Source organism: Fringilla coelebs (assembly GCF_963513975.1).
Source record: "Fringilla coelebs genome assembly, chromosome: 11".
In the NCBI taxonomy this organism is placed as follows: Eukaryota; Metazoa; Chordata; class Aves; order Passeriformes; family Fringillidae; genus Fringilla; species Fringilla coelebs.
Window position 1 is genome coordinate 11,622,285 of NC_140037.1, and position 19,627 is coordinate 11,641,911.

At 46.5% G+C, this 19,627-nt stretch overlaps 1 protein-coding gene across 2 annotated transcripts in view; it reads left to right on the forward strand.

Annotated features, from left to right (window-relative positions):
• MAMLD1 (mastermind like domain containing 1) overlaps nucleotides 1-19,627 on the forward strand; it is a 243,929-nt gene that overhangs the window by 162,637 nt on the left and 61,665 nt on the right. The window lies entirely within an intron of this gene.

The following is a 19,627-nucleotide window of genomic DNA, read 5'->3' on the forward strand; positions in this document are numbered from 1 at the left end:
TCGGGGGCGAGCGGGAGCGGGGACCCGCCGGTGCGCCCGGCACCGCCAGCCCGCGGGTTCCCGTGTCAGTGCGGCCGGGCCGGCTCAGCCATCGTCCGGGGATTTCCAGCTAAACTTGGATCAGACAGGCAGGGGAGGATAAACCCGTCATCGCCCGGGGACTCCGCCGGGAGGGTGTCACGCGTGGAGGGGCTAGCGGTGGTCCCTCCAGTATCATTTTTTTAATAATTCCTGGTATTTGCGTTGGCAGCCCCGTGCCTGGTTATTTTGGGAACCCGAAGCGCACGTTCGATAGGCACGATTGTGAACAAAAGGCTCGTCCGAGCCCCGGAGGAGCCCTGGGTTGTTCCTGACGGGAGCGTGGAGCGCGGCGCTGAGCCCGAGCTGCGGGAGCGCGTGTGCGGGAGCAGCCCCGAGTGCGGGCGCTGCTGCCGGCGCGGCGCCTCCGCCGCTCGCCGCCGGACCGTCCGTGTGCTCGGAACAGAACGCGTGAACAAAACGCGTGCTGACTCACGCTTTAAACTGTTTTGGTTTCTGATGCTGTGGTTAAGATCGGGGCTCAGAGCAATGGCAGGGTAAACACGGCGCTCGCTGGCTCGGTCCCACGTCCCCCCCCCAAGGCAGGGGCTGCCCCTCTCCCCCGTCAATAGCCGGTCCCTCCTCCCGGTCCCTCCTCCGCCGCTTCTCCCGGCCTGTTGCTCGGCCCGGAGGAGCGCCGGTGCCGGGGGCACCGCGGCTTTTGTTCGTCTTTGGCTGGAGGGGGGTTGTCACCAGGGTGACTCGGAGGGATCCCGGGGAGAACGGCCGTTTCTGGGAAGAAAACGGGCTTTGATTTCCTTTCACACCGCCCCCCCTCCGGCCTCCCCCCCGGAACAATAAATTAAAAGGCCGCTTTTGTTTTCCACGGTGCTCCCGGCGGGGGGGCGGCGGAGCCCGGGGCCGGGGAGCGGGGCGAGAGGCGCCGCGGAGCCGCGGCCTGGCGCGATCGGGCGGGCAGGTCGCCGGTGCGGCGTGCGGGGGACGCGCGGCCGGCTCGTCTCGCCTCGTCCCGTCGGAAGCCGCTGAACGCCGCGAGCACCGGCCGCTTGCGAGGAGCCTCCTGGAAGAGCCTTCCTCCGCCGCCTCCTCCTCGGGCAGCGGGGGCACCCCGCGGTGCCTCCCCCGCCCCGCCAGCGGGGGGATTAACTGCGTCTGGCCCCTTCCGCGGGCCGGGGGCGGAGGCGCCGGGCTCCCCCCCCCCGCCGCCGTGCGGCCGCCCCGGCTGGGGCGGAGGGCGGGCTGTGGGAGCGCCGTGAGGGCGGAACGCTCCCCCGGTTATATAACGCGAGTCTTCCCCTACTTAGCCCCGTAATCCCCGGGTAATGCCTAATGCCGCTGCCCCGGGGGGCTGCGGGGCAGGGGGTGGCTGCTGCTCCCGGAGCTCCCCCTCTGGGCCGAGCTGATGGGGAAATAAAGCTGCTGATGTGCAAGATGGACCATATGGTGCCTCCGGGAGACAGGGAGCCGGAACGGCCTTGAACCCGTCGGTCCCGGCAGCTGGGTGCTGCCTCCCCCGGCGCACCGGCATCCCCCCAGAACGGCCTGCCCGGTTCGCGCCCTCCCGCTCCCGGGGCGGAGCTGCGTGCGGGAGAACGGCGGCGGCGGGAGGCACCGATAGTGCCCGGGGGAACCCTCGCCCCGGGGACAGGGGGAAGCCCCCACGCACGGGGGGACTTTTCCCCGCGGCCGCTCTCGCCCCGTGCAAGGCAGCGAGAGCAGTTTGAGTAAGTTACACGCGAGCACCTAAAAAAGCAGCGATCTAGTGCTGGCACTGCCCATTTTCAGTCCTCTCTCCCTGCCATATGTTTAGAAGGGAGAAAAAAAATGCACTTTGGGAAGGATGCTCTCAGCTGAAGGAGGAGGTGGGCTGGGGGGCGAGGTACAAGGAAATTCCATGTTAGGAAAGCATTAGCAAGGGGTGACTTCTAATGTTTTCCTGCGACTGACGTTGACAGTGACACACATGTGTGGGTTGATATTGGAACGTCACAGAGTTTTTAAACTCAACCAGGAAATAGTCTGTTGCTCAGGGATAAAAAACAAATAGTCTGTACTGTAAGGCAGGTAACATGCAGTTAACAGCCCTCGAGTGAGTGAAAAGCTGTTCAGTGTTCACAATTGAGCAGCTCAAATTCAATCCAGCTTTTTATTTTCTGAGGGGTTTTTTTCTCTTTTTTACATGTGGTTTTTCAACTCTATTTTTATTCCTTTTAAGTAATACTTCAAAATCAGAAAAGCACATATTGACAGGGCTTTGCTTTTGGTCCTTTGTAACTAAGTATTTTGAACTGTAAAGTGTCTTAGATTTTTTTAAAGCCAAGGTAGTTTTTAGAGGGTTTGGAGCAGGATTAGTAATTAAAGAAGGCAGTTATATTTTTAGAATTTTTTGTATGACTTCCTCTTAACACAGGTAGGGGTGTTTAATAAATACAATGTTTTTTACTGACCCCGTTGTAAATGTTACAGTGTATCCGCATTTGGAGATTTAAAACAGGATTAAGAAACTATTGTGATAGATGGTTTCTGAATATGCAGGAAGATTTACTGGAAGAGTTCATGATCCCAGGTGTAAGGGTGATACTCTTGCCCTGGCTTAAGAGGTCACTAACCTGCCTGGGTGTGACTGTAGGACAAGAATTGACCCATTAATGGGCTTCATGAGAATGACAAAAGTTAGGGAGGCAGAAGGAAACACAAGGGCAAGAATAACAGTAAGAAAAATCCCTAAGTTGTCCTGTAGGTTAAGTACAGTGCAACTCAGTGGCTCCCTGAAATTTAATCAATAAATGTTCTATTCTACTTTGTTCTATCCACTCTGATAAAAGTCGCCTTAAAATAACTTTCATGAGTACATAGCCATGGGAAAGTGAAGTAAATCACGTAGAAGCTGTGACAAATGGGTTTATCCAAACTGGGGGATGGAGTAGTAGAAGGTTGAGCTCCTGAAATAGGGAGAGGGGCAGAATCCCCAGGTTTTCATTGTTCCCTGGTGCTGGCTGTGTCAGCGTTTTTCAGCGTTTAGGCGAAGGTGACTATAAGTTACGATTCATTAGTAATTGGTATGGTCTCCAAATAAAGATAGCTAAATCAGTTTAAATGGTACTGGCTACTCTCCAAGGAGTCCTCTTTATATCTGACACATTTGCTGCAAACTTCCTTGAGGAACAATTAATATTGTACACTGCTCTATCATCCTCTGTGGGAAGAGCAGTGGTGTAACTCACTATGAACACTTTCTACCTGATGTTCCAGTTTGACTTGCAATGTTTAAAAAACCCCCAAAACCAGCATTTTGAACTGAAGGAAGCAGAAGACACACCAAGGCTTTGTGTTGAACTGTTTTATATCAATATTGATTTTTTAAGGGGGTTTGTGTTATAAAGAGGGAGCTTTTATCCCCTTGAGCTCTTTGGCAATTATCTTCCTGCCATAAATGTTGATACGCACATAATGGATGTAACTAAAAAATCTCCTTATCCCAGCAGAAAAGGCTGACTGTTTGTTGGAGCAGAGAGAATGCTGAGAGTGTGAATAGACAAACCCATATGTCGCTGGTGAGAGAGATAAATGATGGACGAACAGGAGTTGGTTACTATGGATCAGCACAATAAACCAATTCCCATCATACACCTCTCTTAATAATATACCAGTCTCAATGCCATTGATGGGTAACCTAGGTAGCACCAGTCAACTGTAAGTTTTTCAACTGTTCTTTTCTACATATCAAAGAACAGTTGGGACATTTCTAATTTTTTCAGATGTTGGGTGCTAAAATTACACAGAACTTCCTTCCTTGCCAGTAATTTTGAAGGGGAACTTTAGAGCACAGCTGTAAAATGCCAAATGTGCACGATACCACTGTGTGCTTGTAGTAAGTTTTGTGTTGTGCACCTCTAAAAGGGATACCCTTGAAAAGGCAATCGCTGAAAAAATACGTGATGAAGCTGGTTGGGTGTATAGTACTGCCTTCCTTAGGGTTGTTTCAGGATTGGACTGGCTTTTGGAAAGTACCGAAATATTGTTTTAAGTGAAAATAGAAATAGTAAAATGCTGTTTAATGTTTAAAAACAGCCCTGTAGCACGGGCGGTGATCAGTACCACAATTTTAACTTTCTGTAACCTATTTCAGGGCTGCCAGCAGCTGAAGCTTTGCAAAACAGTCTGTGCTTGTATCACAGTCTCCTTCCCTTGTTCTGTATTATCACTGCTAGTGCTTTGTGCAGAAAATTGAGGTCTTTGTCATTTAGAGGTTTCACTTTATGTCCTTGTCTTCTGGTAGATATTTCTCATTGCAGTTGCTGTGGACTGGCCTGTTAGCTCAGTTCACAATGGAAGTATATCTCAGGGTGACAGCATAAGCAGGGCTTGTGGCTCTTAGGATGTGACTCCATGGTTTCAGAACTCACCAGTTAACCCTGCCAGAGACCAGTGCAGTCAGAGTGGGATAACTTGCAAATGAGTTGGAAAGAGTGCTTATTCCTCTTGGGAGCCCTTCTCACTGGTAATATTTTTCATTTTATTAAATAGAGGAAAAAGTATTACTAAGTCATTCCTTTCCTTTAAGAAGAAAGCACTTATTTTGTGCAGCATTTACTAGCCAAGTTGCAGTAGGTCTTCCAGAGCTGTTTCCCTTGGTGTGTGCCCTGGGTTAACTGCAAGCTGTTCATTGGGTTGGGTGGTAGGAGAGTACACCCAGCTTTCTCCTTCCAGGGCCCAGCCTAGCAGTCCTTTTCCATTTTGTAGTGCATGAGGCACAGATTTGATCCAAGAATTATGGGCTCAAGGATCAGGCCCTTCAGTATAGACAGGTAATTGTTGTGTGCCTCTGCCCTGCTCATTCTCACCTGATGGGGGAAGCTAAGTGGAAGCAAAGCAGGGCTCAGTGTACTGTCTCTGATGGGCGAGTTTTACCTGGCTCTCTGCTCCTGTGGAGAACCTGTTGTGCCCAAAGGGGAGAGCAGAGGAAAGAGCTGTGGGTTTCCTTCCTCCCCTCCCTACCCACTAGCCAGCTGGACTGGCTGGAGGACACTTGCTGTGCCCAGGGAGTGTGTTGCTGGAAGCTGTATCCGTGGGGCCCAGGCGTGGGAGATGCAGCGGGATGCAGGATTTCATATGGCCTTGGCTCGGAGCTGCCTCCTGGCTACAATGAGCCATTGATAAGCACTGACCTGATTAAAGGGCTGCTGCTCACGGGAGGCTGGGGTGCACCCTGGGCCTCTGGCAGGGGCTGCCGGGCTGCCCAGGATTCCTCTTTGGGAATGGGTGGCCAGACTGAGGAGGGGCAGACCAGAATTCACTGGAGTGCCCTGTCCAGAGGAAGGTGTCATATTGGGACTTGTTGTGAGCCACGGTGCTTTTCCCTGAAGGGACTTGGCAGTTTTATTGATAAAGAAGTGTTACATAAGTACCCCATCAGGCATGTCCTAATTTGTTAATAATTGATGATCTGGGTAGGACAGAAATGCTGGTGCTGTTAAAGCACTTCCACATAGATCTGCAATCTGTGCAGGCTCCCTGCTTGACTTTTACTTTAATTGTAATACAGGCACTTTGCTTTTTTCCCATTTGGTTTTGGGGTTATTTTTATTTTCTTGGTGGTCCCGCTGCAGGTGCCTGTCGTGCCTTCCCATTTGTCAGGGCCAGCTGGGTACTCAGCCTGGTGCAGGCAGGATTGAGGTTCCCTCTGCAGGGCCAGGTGTCACCCCATGTCAGACAATCTCTTGAGTGGCAGCAGCATCAGCCCAGGGAGAAGCCTGTTCCTTGCACCTTCCACTTTTGAGGGAAGATATCTGGTGGGAATTGAGGCAGTGTTGCCTCTGCAATTCCTGCACCAGGATTTGCCAGCACAGGAGCCAAGATGCTTCTCGCACGGCACAGAACAGGTGCCCTTCAGTTACCCCCCTGTTGATAACAGGCTGTGTTTGCATGGATTTAAAACCTGGCTACTTTCATGTGCCACAGCTAGAGAGATTGGGAAAAACATTTACCTCTGATGACACACATACAAAAGAAATACTTACTGGGTATCATCATCATGATCTGGCTGCCTCTTTCTTCTTGCATGGTTTTTCTTTTCTGTGTAAATTTCTTTTTCTCTAGAGTTAAGTACCTCAAAACTCCGAGCAGATTTGGGAGTTACATCTACCCCAGATGTACCTATTTATTGCTTTCAGAGTAACCCAGCACATTTACGCTGTTGAGGGCAATGAAACCCCATTACCTGCATTAAAATCCGAAGCAGCAAGGTAACTTTCTAGTTATGTTGTGAAATACAATGCCATTGTTGGCTTTTATTAATGTCTCGAGGTAGATTACACGGTGGTTAGAAGCCTGTTCTGCTGGGCAAAAGACTGTCTGTAATTTCAAGTGGTTGATCCTGATCAGGCAGTTGGAGCGGCTGCAGCAACAATCCCTTGGAGCTCTAAATCACATTTGTCACAAGATCTGCCTGGTAGTATTGGCTGCTCCAAGCCTTACGCCGACTTTTCAGCATTCCATCCCTTCGGTTGGATCACAGCAGTGAGGGACTTGCCAATCTTCCCTGTTCTTTGTGCCTAATTCTGAAAGACTGGCAGGCTTTATGCTCTGTTTTCTGAAGAGGGCCCAGCTTTACTAAGCTGCCTGTCTGTCAGGGATTAATTTAACCTCTAATTACTACATTTTCTTCACAGTTTGCTGCACATGAGCGTGTTGTAACAAAAGCACAAAGAAGTATGTCATTTTATTTAGCCACTACTCTGAAATTAATTTAGGGGGTACAGAGTCAGATCTGACACACTTGGTGTTAAAATAATTGTGCTGGCATTAGAATTAAAGTACATAATCTTGTTGTTTCTAATGATACAACAGTACTAGTGTAAATAGTGTTGTTAACTCGTTAGTTATAGCCACAGTAATAGAAGTGATATCTACTTACAGAGAAACATTCAAATAAGCATCTCAGCAAAAGCTTCCCCCAAATAATTCATGGTTTCCTCAAAATAATGGCATGGTTTCTGCTTGATTCCCATCTGACATTTTGGGTTAGGATTACATATCTAAGTGCAGTTTGTTGTTTTTTCTCAAAAGGTCTGCCAAATTGCAGTAAACAAACATTTATGATGGCTTGGGCTTCTTCCAGCTTGGATAATGATTTTTGATTTTTGATTTTTTTTTTTTTTTTAACATGCAGCATCATGGGAACAGTACAAAAGGCCTTATGTCCTCTTGTCCCTGCTCACAGTGACATCAGCAGTGCCACAGTTCACACTGAGAGCAGCCTGCTGTCTTGAAGGAAGAGAGTGAATCTGCTCCTGTTACAAAACATGGAATGACTTCCTTCTTTTCCAATTCTGTAATGTTTGCGACAAAAGTGTCAGTTGCCGTTTTTTTCTTTTGGAAAGGTTAGGCTTGGGAAATGCAGGCTACCTCCAGTTTAGGGAAATGTAGCTGAAATGTAGCTAAAGGTTGTTGGTGTTACATCAGAAATGTGCGGTAGGGGTCTTGTCATCCAGCACCATATTCATCAACTCTGAGCCAGGCTCGTAAAAAATGTCATTTTAACTTTGAAAATGTAATCTCTCATGTAAGGTTGGATTTTAAAAATCATTGGTTATGTACTAATAGTTTATTTCAAATGGAAACAGAAGATTGGTTGTATATTTTTGTGTCGTGCATTTGAGTTACAAAGCATGGGCCCAACTCAGTAATTCTCCTTCAGTAAAAACTGTAGGTGCATTTGATGGGAAACTTCCCCTAAAGATTCCCCAAGGTGAGGTAGGACACAGTTACAGAGTCACATCTTGTATTTCCTTTCTCAAAAGCAGAATTAATGTGGCATCGTTATCCAAGCTTGTGACAACAGTGACACAGGATTGCCAAAAAGACTAATGGAGGGAAAGAGATGATTGATTCTCTTTACAGTAGTAGATCAGATTATTTCTCTGAATTCTTTCTTCAGTTGTCTCAATTCCCAAACTGTAACCAGTTAGTGTAGTTATTTACTCTAATTACTTCCAATCTACAAGTAAATCGAACATGAATTAAGATCGACTGATGAGAAGGACAGGGTGGTTCTGTGAGCTGAGTCAGCTTTGGAGATGCTCTCACTGGTCAGAAGTTCAGGATGGTTTGAAAGTTCTGTGGAGCAAGTGGGATTTTTTGTGGATATCAGTTTTCATATAACAAGCCAAGGCTGAGTAATGCTTATTCTTATTTCAAATTTATCCACATTTTTTTTTCAAAGGGCCTGAATATCTGTATGTATGTATTGCTGGAGGCAATTTTAGGAGAAAATAGTTCCTAGGTTCTTACTTGTCCATTGTAAAATGGGAATGATGGTGCTTTACCTTTACCTTCACACTAAGTATCCTTAACTAGTTAAATAGTTCATAAATCATCAGTGCTTGTTGCCAGCTGAGGTCTTTAGGGTCGTTTCAAATAGTTGGAAATTATATTCAAAATAAAGGCAGGTGTATCCTACTGGAAGCTTCCCTCACTGTGAACAACAGTTTTGTTTCTTTGCTTTGGCTGTAATGCCAACTTAGGTGGATTTTTTTTTTTTAATTTTTCCCCCTGATATGACATTATAGTATCTTTCTTTTTGCTGAAACTTCAGAATTTCATGTAGGGGTTAAAGAAAATATTTAAAGGCAAAAATGGCATCTACCCTCAGGCATGTATTTTAATGTTTCATTCTCTGTCATGGGTCTTCATGGGTTTAAGTTTCTTCATGGATTTAAGAGGTCCAAAGCAATAGTAAAAAAGTCAATATTTTACAAAGATATTTGTAAAAGTTCCAAACACACTAGTAGCTTTGTCTCCAAGGATTAGTATGTAAACATTCACATTAGTTTCAGAATAATGATGTATAATTCATTTCATGTGGTTATCAGGATGGATACTGAGTATAATTTCACTTTTCTTGGTCTAGATACTTAAAATCTTACTAGGATTTTCACAAGTCTAAGTTTATGTAAGGAAATAATTTCTGAATGTATTTAATACTTCAGTAGCCCAGTAGATCTTGCTGATGGTCAGGTACTTTTAAGGACCTCACTTTTTCTGTTACCTTAACTTACTTATTTTCTTGATTAATTGTGTTGATTTAAATACATTCACAGAGAGAAAAACTGAAGTTTATACAATCTGCTAGTCAGAAATACAGGCAAAAGGTTTTGATCTCTGACTGTCAAATGGTGACTCATTAAAAAGGAATTTTTGTTCCTCCCTTTTCAAAGGGTTACTCACTACCAAGCAGTAAATATCTAGTTTTGATGCTACTGCATTGAAATGCCTGACATTGTTGGTATATTAAGTCCAAAGCCTGTAAGACTGTTTGTTCACAGGCTTCATGGGTTTTTTTGCTTGTTTTTCTTGAGTAAAGAAACCCATTGGGGGACTTTCTTCAAGCTTTACCCTGTCAATTTGAGCACAGACTTTGTTTGTATTTAATAACAGAGGACCCTGTCCATACTTTAGGCAGTGGGTCATTCAAATTATTTTTAAAAACACATGACCAAGCCAGCAGTAATTTCTTTCTAATTTTGCATTGGGTAACATTAGACAAGGACATTGGGATTCATCTAAATCAAAAAAATTTTCTTTGTCTTCCACATCAAGGGTTCTGTGCTACGCATTTTCTAATACTGCATAGCGTAAAGCTGAAAATAAATTGTACTGAAGAGAGACATGAAATCCAGCCCAAGGCATGCCCTTTTTCTCCATTTCCATATTAATCTTGACTCTCTGAGCCATCTCTTTTGTCTTCCTGTTCTTACCTATTCTACACGTTTGATGGAAGGGCACAAAGGCATGTTTGAATCTTCCATCTCATCTCCTCTTCTTAGGTATGAATTTGTTGGTTTGAATTCACATAGCATTGGAAAGATGTTTTCTTGGTTGCAGCAACACTTGTGTTTGACTTGAAGCAGAATGAGAGTGCGTTTGGACTTTTCAGTACTTAGGAGACGTGAATCTTGGTCCCCTGATCCCAGGAGGAAGATCAGATTTAATTTCAAGTGAAAGTCCTGCATCTTCAAATAACTTCCCATGTCAGTTAAAGTTCAGTATTCTTGAATTCCAGAAATGTAGATGAGTCAAATCTGAAGTTTAGGGCAAGTGTGAAAGATGTAAGAGAAAATGTAGCTGTTTCTTCTGACGGTGCTCTCCCCTCCCCTTCAGGGCTCCCACAGTCTGTCAGCTGTAACAGAGTGATTTGATTACTTTGTAGTGTTAAGCTAAAAGAATAAATCTGAGAGCCTTGGGAATGGGGAGCCAATCCAACAATCAAAACCAAACAAGTTAATAAATGTGAAGCATTTCTGCTCGGTGCTGCTGTAGAAATGCTGGTTTCAGAAATGCTTGGGGCAGCCGTGGCCATGGCCCAGTCAATTAGTGTAAGTACATCCCCTGTGCACACCACCATTAGCTGCATGCTGGGGGCTCAGCTCCCTGTTTTGAAGGAGAAGTGTGGCTTTTTCTGCTGTTTATAAATTTTGAAGATGTTGAATGTGTCAGGATAAACTGTTCATTGCTCACCACCGCACTTCCCAATCTTTCTACATAATTAGAAAAAGCTTGACTTAGGCCATCTGAATTGCCCTTTCTTTAAAAGCATTTTGGCCTTACACATGATCTATGAATTTCTATTTTCCCCTTGTCAGTTCTTCTCTACCCCAGCCCAGCATCCCACAAACTAGCCAGAAATAGAGCATTTCAGTGACTGTCCACAGAGGTAGTTTGAAATCCAAATGCCACCCTCAGACTGGTTTCTGGTGCCCACATGCCAGGCAGAGTCATTTGGAATACAGTGTACATAGAAATACTGTGAGCTACTGCATCAGTGTCAAGTGTTGTTGAGTAAGAAAACCTGTATTACTTGTCTGCATGGAACTGCCTGTGGATGTGGGTACTTCTGCAGATAAGACCTGGATTACTTACAAAGAGCCTTATGCTAGCCTGTAGCTTTAATTTTATCATATCTAAGAATGGCAGTAATGGCAAACTAGCCAGGAAATGACCAATTCTGGCTGCCCACAAGACCTCCCTGTGGAGCATCTACGTGTATGTTATTTCAGGGTATTCAGTGGCCAGGTAGTTCAGCAAACATCCATTTGTTGCTGTTCATGCCTGGAACAGAAACAGGTACAGCCCTTTGTACAAGAATGGCAGAAAATGTGCCACCGAGTGCTTTGCCATCTGCTTCTCAAACTGTAGCAAAGCAAACTGTTAAACTTTGCACGGAGCTTAGGGCTTGATTAACTTAAATTACCATCCTGTGGTAAATGTCTGTAATGCCAAGGGGATTAGGTGGCATGTATTTTCAAGAAATACACGTTCATTATTCAGAAGGGTTATGCAATAACATCCAGTGGTCATTTCCTTTTGGAGCATAGCTGTGTTGGTAGTGTAGCTTGTTTGTTTGTGCATTCATCCTGCTGGAGCCCGGCGCTGCCAGCACCGGCCGCGCGGGCTGGGGCTGCTGCAGCCACACATGGACAGCCTGAGAGCTTGAGGTGAAGAGGTCCAAAGTACAAGGAGGCAGTGGTAGGGGAGAGAGAGCTGGGATGGGCTGGGACCAAAGGGAGGGCAAAGCCAAGGAGACAGGAGAGCTGAGGAAGCTGGGCAGGTATCTGGGAGATGATGGAGGCGCAGCAGGTCCAGGACTGCCTCAGTAAGGCTGGAATCTCTCACATGCCTGGTCCACAAGGTCCAGCATCTCCTACGACTTCCATTCAAGCAGTAAGTGCTTCCTGTGTGCAAATTTGTTCTGTGTTCCTTGGACACTGACTTCCAGGCACTGCTTTACTTTATTTCTGTTGTCTCTTTTAAGTTTGCAAGCCTTGTTTTTCCTTGTACTCTTCCCTTCATGCCTTTGTTGTGGTTGCTCTGCTCCTAGGATCTCACCTGGTGTCGCCTCTCCAGAGGCAGCAGAGCTGTGGCAGGGAGCAGCACTCCCTGTGATCACAGGCATGGCTTGGTTTGCTTTGTTTTGTCAGAAGGATTTTTCTTTGGGTGAGCACAGTGCTGGGGCAGCCCAGCTGGCTGAAACACAGCTGCTGTTCCCTGTGCAGCTGCAGGATGTGCCCCTTGGATGTGAGCTGGTGCTAACACAGGGACAAAAAGTCAAGGTATGACTGCCCTGCTGTCCTTATTTTGTGAATTCACTGGTTCAGGCAGAAAGAGTGAGGGCAGCTTTCACCTGGCCAAACTGCAGTTCACTGCCTGCAGGACAGCAATGGCTGCACGAGCTGAGTTTGAGCTGCAGAAGTTGCTTAAGATGTTAAGTAAATAATCTGGCCCTTGCCACGCATGGAACAGCAGAAGCACCTGGAGCAGCACTGCCAGCCTGCCCCAGGCTGGCTTTCCCTGGGACAGCCTCAGGGGCATGTCTGCATGAGACCAGTGCACCTTGCTGTGCACTGGCAAGCTAGGTCAGAAGATCTTCTGAGCTGCTAATTAAACATCTTCCCAAATCTCCTTCAACAGCAATTTGGGATCTTAAGGTGGCCTTGGATTCTGTGAACCAAGGACGGTAATGTTCTCTTTTACAGCTGGTTCTGAAGCATTGTAGCTTCCCTGAAGTAGGGAGATGTAATTCAGTGTTTATAAAAGCAGACATGAAAGTAAAAGACTCTTTGGTTCTCTCTGAGAGCTTTTTCAAATGTAGAAAGAATGAGTCACTCGACATTTCATTACTGAATAGGAGCTGATTTACAAGTGTGTATGCCCTGAGATGAATGTCGGTGGATGAACTCCAATAGTTTCCTCCATGACCATGCTGTAAATGGGCTTCAGCCAGTTTGATGTAATTCATTTTGTGGCACTGTGCTGTCTTTTGAAATGGAAGCATCATCCTTCTTATGATCTTGTGAATGCTAGAAGGCCGATTAACATGGGAATTCCTGATTAGCTTTAATTCAGCTCTACTACTCCAAGAAAGCACAGTTCCTGAATTGCACAAAGAAAGCCTCTTCAAGCACGGATCCAAATCAGTGTACTGAAGATCCTGTTGGTAGGTGTGGTGACTATGATTAATATTTACTTGATGTCTTTCATCTTCCAAGTACTTTACACAGAGCAAGCATTTCATCTTCACAAAAGATATATGAGTTAGGTGAAGTAAGTTTTACTCCCTTGGCTTTATTAATAAAGGCAGGGAAACGGAAGCAAGGAGATTAAAGTAGTTTGGTCATGGTTACAAAGAAGGCCAATACAGAAACTGTGTAATTTCAGGTTTCTATTTCTGAGTCCAGACTAATGTCTCTTCTTTGGAAGAAGAAGCAGCAGGATAGACTTTGGAGTAAGAACATCATAACAACTCAGTGAGGGATCACTTAGGCTTGTGCCCTGCCAGCCTGTTCTCCTTCCTCCTCCCTTACAGAGGCATTCCCACAGGTTGCCACTTGAGTTGCAAAGCACCTGTGGATCTTTCCTTAGGCTTATACAATGGCCCGGTTTAGTCATTGGTCTGGTTGGACCACTGAGAAATGAGATTTCTGGAATAAAAGAGTCTCTGCTGAAGTGAATATGATGAGATGCATATACGATTTTAATCAATTCAATGACTTACTGCATTAGAAAGTGCTTAAATTACATTGTTGAATTTTAAGCATGCAAGGGATCCCATTAATCTGGAAAAATTATTTGTTTACCTTTGGTTTGGATATGGCTACTCATAGAGCTCTATTTGAGTATATACTGAAGTTTATTGCCAAATCAGGGCCCTGGTTTGCAGCAAAGGCCATGTCACCCTGAACTGCAGACTGGCAGGGAACTTGTTGAGGGCCCAAAGGTAGTTTTTGCCTTAAAGAGCTTCCTATTAAGATGAGTCAGTGGGCAAAGCTTAACATCTGAGAAAGTTCTTGTCTGAAAAGGCATCTGATCTTTTGAAAGAGAAGCCTCCTTGCTAGATGCATATGAGTTCTGTGCATCCTCAATCTGGTTGTGCAGCTGGTTGACTGTAATGGAAACCCTCACCTGGCAGGCTCCCCTGGGAGCCTCCCTCCTCCTGTGTGGGGAAAAGCAATTGCCTTTTAGTTCCTCCAATCCTACCTTAAAGAAAAAAGAGAAGATGCCCTTGGCTGAAACTGAAATCCACTCTGAGATGGTGGCCATATAAGCCACTTCATTTTACCTAGATTTGACTGTAAATTGAGCCTCCTGTTTCACATGGAGTAATGATTTTAATGCTGCAGTGAGGAGTCACTGGCTGAGAGAAGGGAGGCAGGAGAGCAAAGCAGTGCAGCCCCACTCCCCTTGTAAGGCCGTGGTTCAAAATGCTTAATTAGTTGTTTCAAACCGGTGGCTCTTCTCTTTTGAGGCAGGAATGATGTATCAGCAAAAGCTGACCAAATTGATGTAGCAAATCAATTCTATGGTAATCCGTTTATTTAAACTTTGGTACTTAAATTTATAAGCTCTTCTCAAGTGTGCCTGTGCTGCCGTTCATTAGCCCTTATTCTTTTATGCTCTTGCTCGGAGGTTTGTGCTGCAGATAGCAAAATGGCCAGGACATGCCACTTGAAACTGCCTCCAAATGTAATTCAAGCAGGTCTGCAATAATAGTGCTAAAAGAAGAGCTATTTAGCAGCATTATTAATGGGCAAAGAGTTCAGGCAGGATTATGAAAAAGTAAATTTTTATTAAGAGTGGAGGAGCTAGAAGAATGGACTGATTGCCCTGAGTCCTCTGGGCCCTCGAGCAATCAATTTCCCTTTCTAGTATTCAGTTACTTGCTAATTGTATTGATTTTTATCAAATATGTGTACAAATCAATTTTATATTTTATGCTATTAAAAGCTTCCTTCCTTCCTTGCAGGCAGTGCTGCTCTGATCATTCTCTTTGTCTTCCTTTATTTTAATGCTTTTATCCTAATGCATATTTTCGTTAGGACATGCATGTTTTTCTTTAGGACATTGAACTAGGCTGGGATTTTACCTCCATGCTCAGGGGTGGAGCAAATAGGCGTCAATCAGTCCAAACCTCTGTGAAGTCAGTGGAACTGTCTGCTTAAGGAAAAATTGCAGGAAAGGGATGTGTGGTGTCGTAAAATGGGTGGGTGCAAGTGACCACACAGCATGACCCCCTGAAGAACAGGAAGCGTGGCTGCCACCGGATGGGGATTGTGCTGCAGAAAGCTTCTGTAATGAGAAACAGAGGGGATAAATGCTGAGCACGATGCACTCTAACTGAGTGAAGGGGGGAATGAAGTCGGGGTGAGAAAAATGAAACTCCTGTTTTATTAGGATGACCCCCATTGCTGCTGCAAACCAAGTCACTTAGGCACTTCAAGTGAAGTGGATGCGGGAGACATCTCTGAGCAGAGTGAATGTATTGAGCTCTGAACAAAATAAAACAACATTCTCCATTTGTGTTTGTTTATGCCCATGGCAATTCAAATTGTTCCTGTCAAAAGTACCTATTTTCTGAGACAGCACACACTTGTGCTCTCCTTTTAATGTGAGACACACAGTTTGGGTTTGGGGAGAATCTCTCTGGCTGTGTGTGAACCTGAGAAATGGACTCTGATAATTTAAATGTTTGGTATATGTACAGCACTGCCAGAGATGGTGGGGACACTTTGGACTTTTAATGGTGTGAGCAGGAGTCACAAGAACAAGGGGAGTTAGCACTCTGCTTTTCCACTTGCCTCTGACTTAATATTGAAACTGGAGAGTTTATGGTGGTGTGTTTTCTGCTCCTATGTACAGGCACTTAAACAAAATACTTTTCTACTTTTCCTCAGGAAGGAGGAGTTGCATTAGCAAGTATTTGGGTATATATACATGTGGTAAAAATACACCTTACGTTAAATCCTCTAAAACAGTGATACATAGAGCATTTTATATTTTACGTGGATCACTTTGGTCTTTTTGATTATGTTCTCCTCCTTGGTTCCACTGATGTTTCTTCATCTCACATCAAACCCATCTGGGAAAACCAGCAGAAGCCGCAGCTTTCTCAGCCTCTCCTCCCAGCCAGTCTCTGCTCCCAAAGGCAGAGATGCTGTGGTATGGGAACACAGGCCCAAGCCCTCCTGCCCCATGCAATGGCATCCAAGGACCGGGGTGCTGGTCCCGAGGAGCCCCCAGAGAACAGCTCAGTGGGAGCAGGCATCCTCTGTGCCCCATCACACAGGACTGCTGCAATCCTAGCTACAGCTGTGGCATCTCTTGCCCCTTTGGCGTGCTTGGTATTTCAGATCCAGTGTAGGCACTGCAACCACCATCATCAGTATGATGATTTAGAAGCTGGTTAGGAAAAGCCAGTGTTGTTCTGCTTTGATCTCTGTGCGCAGAGAGTTCCCTCTCGCGTTCCCAGCCCGAGCGGGGCAAAGACCCGCACAGCCCTGCCGGGGGAGCGGGGCACAGACCCCGCACAGCCCTGCCGGGGGAGCGGGGCACAGACCCCGCACAGCCCTGCCCTGGGAGCGGGGCACAGACCCGCACAGCCCTGCCGGGGGAGCGGGGCACAGACCCCGCATAGCCCTGCCCTGGGAGCGGGGCACGGACCCGCACAGCCCTGCCGGGGGAGCGGGGCACAGACCCCGCATAGCCCTGCCCTGGGAGCGGGGCACAGACCCGCACAGCCCTGCCGGGGGAGCGGGGCACAGACCCCGCATAGCCCTGCCCTGGGAGCGGGGCACGGACCCGCACAGCCCTGCCAGGGAGCGGGGCACAGACCCGCACAGCCTTGCCAGGGAGCGGGGCACAGACCCCGCACAGACCCCGCACAGCCCTGCCAGGGAGCGGGGCACAGACCCGCACAGCCCTGCCAGGGAGCGGGGCACAGACCCGCACAGCCTTGCCAGGGAGCGGGGCACAGACCCGCACAGCCTTGCCAGGGAGCGGGGCACAGACCCCGCACAGACCCCGCACAGCCCTGCCCAGGGAACGGGGCACAGACCGCACAGCCCTGCCTAGGGAGCGGGGCACGGACCCCGCACAGCCCCCGCACGGACCCCGCACACCCTGCCAGGGAGCGGGGCACAGACCCCGCACAGCCCTGCCCGGGGAGCGGGGCACAGACCCCGCACAGCCCTGCCCGGGGAGCGGGGCACAGACCCGCACAGCCCTGCCCGGGGAGCGCAGCCGCTGCCTCGGCCCCGCCTGGCCAGCGGGAGCGCCTTTTGTCATTAGGTTTATACAGCACCTCTTGTACGAGAAATCACAGCCTGGATAAGCCGTGTGAGGGGTCATTATAACACAGAGAAGATAAATGTACCGGTTCTGCTGGAGGCTGTCCTCAGGCTGTTTGTTATGTGTCTCTAACACTGTCACTACATCACACACTTCCTCGATCTCCGTATTACCCTACAAGCCTGTCTAATGGGATCCTCTGTTGCTGATTCCAGCTTACCCTGACCTACTTCTTTCTTGTGTCCCAGCAAGCTGTCAGGAGCTATCAGAGCACTGGGAGCTGAAATAAACACTCACTGAGGGGAAAAGCAAGGCTGTCTCTAGTGAATTTAATTAGCTTTGTTTAACTGGCTTGTTTGCTTTGTAAATCACATCATTTTTAGTCAAATTTAAGGGATAAAAAAATCTGTAATTAAAATCAAATGATGCACGACCTTATTAAAAGTCAAGGGCTTTAAAAGTTCTGTACAAAAAGTCATTTAGTTTGTAACACATTTGCAGCGCTCTGAATATTTTAGGGAGAAGAAGGATGAAACTGAGATTCTTTTTTGGTTTTGGGATCTTTCTTCAAACTGGAAGGAGAATGGGGTTTTTTGAATCATTATCTTTACGTTTTCCTGAATATGGATGGATTAAAAAAAATTGCTTTTGTCTTTTTGTCAACATTGCAAGCTTGCAGCATAAAATTTTAGAATCCAAATAAAGATTCTTTCTGTTTCTTTCTTCCCTATGGCCTAAGCATCAGTATATTATGCATAGTTTGAATCCTTGCTGTTGTGTGAGGCCATGGTTTAAATCCTGGCTTCCCTTTGCACGTCTGTTGCATTTTTGAGTGTTGGAACAGAAGTCATTGTAATTTTGACTCTGCCAGACAAATGAAGCACTGACTCGGCAAGTCATCACTGGGCTGAATTTGCAAGTGCTTAGAGTGTTTTTATCAGACAATAGATTTTGTCTTTCAGGTGCTTGACTGTATTTCAGTGTGGCTCATACTTCTAACAACTGATGTTCTTGCTCTTGTCAGTGTAGGGTCTAATCCTCTTGCTGTTGAAAATGATAAAAGCCCTATGAATTCCTAATATGTCTTATCAAAATCTGGCTAAAGTATAAAATGTCTGACCCCAACTTCTGATTCTTCTTCAGCAGAAATATGTTTCTGCCTTGCACCGTGCATGCATATTGATAGAGCCTCCTGAGCACATGGCTTATAGAGATACCCTCATCCTTGTGCTGAGCTGCAGCACGAACAGAAAAGGATTAAAGGACCACTGAGAAATAAAGGGGTGTGCATTAACTTGCAGTGTGAAAAACAGTAAAATATGGGATAAAACTACTACCCGAGACTATGAGAGGAATTAAAAATCTGTTTCACAAAAGTGCAGAACTTCTTTGAGTCTTTTGATGAGGATGTAAGATTGGCTAACCTGTAGTACTGCACTGAGAATTACTCGTGGTAATAATTTCATTGAGGAGTATAATGAGCAGCCTGATTGCTCAATGACTTCTGAGTAACTCACTGACTTAAGGATCACTGTGAGGTTTCAGGGAAGGAAAAGAGAAATGTTCATTTCTCAGTGGGAGTTTTGGAGGTCCCTTGGCCCCACTGGAGTGCATGGTGCTGAAAGCTCTCTGCTGTGCCTTCCAAAAAGATACACAGAGAAAGACTTCAGTGGCTTGTCAAAATTGAATTGAAACAAGAATAGCCAGGTGAGGAGGGTAACTGAGCACCAAGTGGTTGAATTCAAGTGACCAAGTTTGTGGTCTTTCAGCAGTAGAGAATGAGGCAGGGAAAGTTGAGACATCCCAGTTCAATTTAAATATCTTCAATGACTCCAGTGAACATAGAGCAGAAAATTTGAGGTATTATAACTTGAGAAACTTTGCTCACATTCTGCGGCTTCACCAGATCCTGTATATATCCCTTGTGGATTGAGGTCTTAAGTATTTTTGGCATCTGTAGCTGAGCTGTGTAGAGTGGGAGGAATATAAGTACTGCTCCTGGGTCATTGCTCCAGAGGAAGTGGCTGAGGTGCATATTGTGCACCAGGCATGGAAGCAGACGTGTTTTATTATCTGGTCCAGTGTGAACAGCAAGACAAATTCATAGTTGTGATAGCCCAGCGAGAGGTGAGTGGTGGAGCAGGGAGGTACCAGGGATCTGAAGCTAAATGCTCATTTGGACCCATTAGCTGCTGAGTGCTGCTCACTGCAGCTGAGAACTGGCTGTGAGGACAAGGAGACCTCAGCGCTGTGGGAAAGTGGGAATTCAGTGTGTTTAGCCACAAACATGTGATTAATAGCTGTGTGCCTGTCGTGTCTGCCACAGCACCGCCATCCCTCCATTCATCTCCCCCCTGCAGGAGGGGAGCAGCAGAGGGACTCTGCTCAGGGTGGGGGATCTGTGCTCTTGGGCAATCAGGAGTGGAGGAAGGGACCTGTCCCAGCACCTCCCTCTGCACTTAGAAAA